The 2493-nt window shown below is 35.4% G+C and overlaps 1 non-coding gene across 1 annotated transcript; it reads left to right on the forward strand.

The window, feature by feature from the left end:
• Positions 1 to 208: 208 nt before the first annotated feature.
• Positions 209 to 320, forward strand: LOC111759894 (U6 spliceosomal RNA). The gene has a single exon (XR_002793742.1). It is a non-coding gene; the product is annotated as a U6 spliceosomal RNA (small nuclear RNA).
• Positions 321 to 2493: the final 2173 nt, after the last annotated feature.

Below are 2493 nucleotides of genomic sequence, written 5' to 3' on the forward strand. Positions count from 1 at the left end.
CGTATAATTATACCTAATGATAACGTTTATAGTTTTTAGTGCTTGCTTTGTGAAAATCACTGTTCAAAGGGTTTTGCATGCATTTGAGTCTCACAATTATCCTATGAAGTCGGTACTGTTATCTCCCTCAGTGTATGGATAAGGAATCTGAAGCACAGAGAAGTCGAGTGACTTACCCAAGGTTAAACAGTATTTAATAAAAGAGCAAGTGCTCGCTTCAGCAGCACATATACTAAGATTGGAATGATACAGAGAAGATTAGCCTGGCCCCTGCCCAAGGATGACAAGCAAATCCATATCATGAAGCATTCCATAGTTTTAAACCCACAAACAGAAAAAAATAAAAGAGCAAATGGTCAAGCTGAGTGAACTTACTGGTATTTTACTATAGAAGTATTGTGACTAGTAAGTGAAGCAACTGTAGCACTGATCTGGAAAAAGTGGCCACAGTAGTTGCTGAGGGCAGGGAGAGGGAATAAGAGATGAGATGTGGGGAAATTTTCGGGACTTGGAGTTGTCCTAAATGATACTGTAGGAGCAGATGCTGGACATTATATATCCTGCCATAACCCACTGAATGGACTGGGGGAGAGTATGAACTACAATATAAACTATAATCAATGTAGTACAGCAGTGCTCCAAAATGTATTCACCAAATGCAATGAATATGCCACAATGTTGAAGGAGGTTGTTGATGTGGGAGGAGTGGGGAGGATGGGGTGTGGGGTATGTGGGAACCTCTTATATTTTTTAATGTAATATTTTTGTGATCTATGTACCTTATAAAAAAGATGATTTAATAAACATTTTAAAATTAAATAAAGTACCTTCCCCTCCAGTAAATAAATGGGACGAACTTTACATATTCAATTAAATACCAATTATACCTGCATTTGCACCACATTTTACAATTCTCAGAACACTTACATATTTGACCTTCATACAATTTCACGAGGGAAGACTGGATCTAGATGGTTATTTCCTCCATCCACAAATGCTTGTTGAATTTACATCCTGCTGCCTCCCTACTTAATTTCAGGTTCAAAGACACAGTAACAACCTCAGAGACACATTAACCAACTTCAATTTCAAAGTCTACCAATAAATGTAACAAAAAGTAGTGTGCAAACCCATGCGAAAATAATATTTTCAAACTTCATTAAAAGACCCTTGAAATTAAACCAGAAAAAAATGGAGAGGATATCAGGTTCCAGGTAAGAGGGTTTAACATTTTAAAAGTATCTGTTATCTCCAAATTTGGAGACAAAGTCTACATATTTAAAATGAGACCAGCATGTGTATAGCAGTTTATAGTTCTGAAATCACAGGCATGGTTGATCTTCAGATAACTCTATGAACAGGCTACGTGGATGTTGTGATTCTTCTATTAATTTCATTTTACCAATGAAGAAAATGAGGTTCAAAATGCTATTTAACTTGCCTACAGTTGGAAAAAATCAATGAAATACAGCCAAAAGGAAGATAAAATAGTACTTATCAAAAGTCCCTAAACTGTGTTGTGATTTTTGTTTGTAGGTTGGTTGGGTTTTACTTGACTAAGTAGTTATAAAATTCATCTAGGAAAATAAATAACCAAGAAGCTTTTGGGGAAAAAATGAGAAAGGGCTTCCTAAAAATTCCAGAACATTATACTAATTAAAACAGTGTGATACTGCCTTAAGATAGAATTATAGCTACATGGAATGGAAGAGAAACTCCCCAAACAGTTAAATTATGAAATTTTCATATGATAGTGGCAGCATTTAAAATTAGTGGGAAAAGGATGAACTAATTATTCAGTTGGGGTTGGGACTATGGAATCACCATAGAAAAAAACAACAAAGTTAGGTTATTATCCATAAATACATCAAACTAAATTAAAGATTTAAATGTAAAACATAAAATTATTGAGAAAATTTGAGAGAAATATAGCTTGCGGGGTAGGAAAGCATGACATCACAGCTAGAAACCATACAAAAAATATATTCCTCTAGGAAAAACTGCACAACTGTGAAAAGATATTTGTTCAAAGATGTCAATTGCCAAATAGTTTTAATGTTAATGATACATAAAATGCTTAGCATATGATTTTGTGGAGTTTTTAAAATGCAGCATACAAAGCTGTACACTCTATACAATTTTTTGAGGGGTATAATAGGAATTTAATATCTCAGAAAAGGAAAACATGATGGGTATTACACAGACATGCTATTAAAATTCAGTACCATTTCATGTTTATCATCTTTTCAAGGGCAAGGTTAATCTTGATTTCGTCATGCTACCTTCCTTCTTCAACTACTTTTGGGGACATTCTAGTGGCATCTCATTTGCTCTGCCACCCTTGCCAGACTATCTGCCTTTAAAGCCTCAGCCAGTCTCTCCCTTGCTTTCTGAGCCTGTTTCCTGATATATTCATAGGTTATCTGTGGTCTGCTGAGAGACTCTGTGCCTTGGGCTCTGATAGACCCAGAAGAACAGGGTCTACCCAGTCTA

This window comes from Dasypus novemcinctus, chromosome 5 (assembly GCF_030445035.2).
Source record: "Dasypus novemcinctus isolate mDasNov1 chromosome 5, mDasNov1.1.hap2, whole genome shotgun sequence".
Taxonomy (NCBI): Eukaryota; Metazoa; Chordata; class Mammalia; order Cingulata; family Dasypodidae; genus Dasypus; species Dasypus novemcinctus.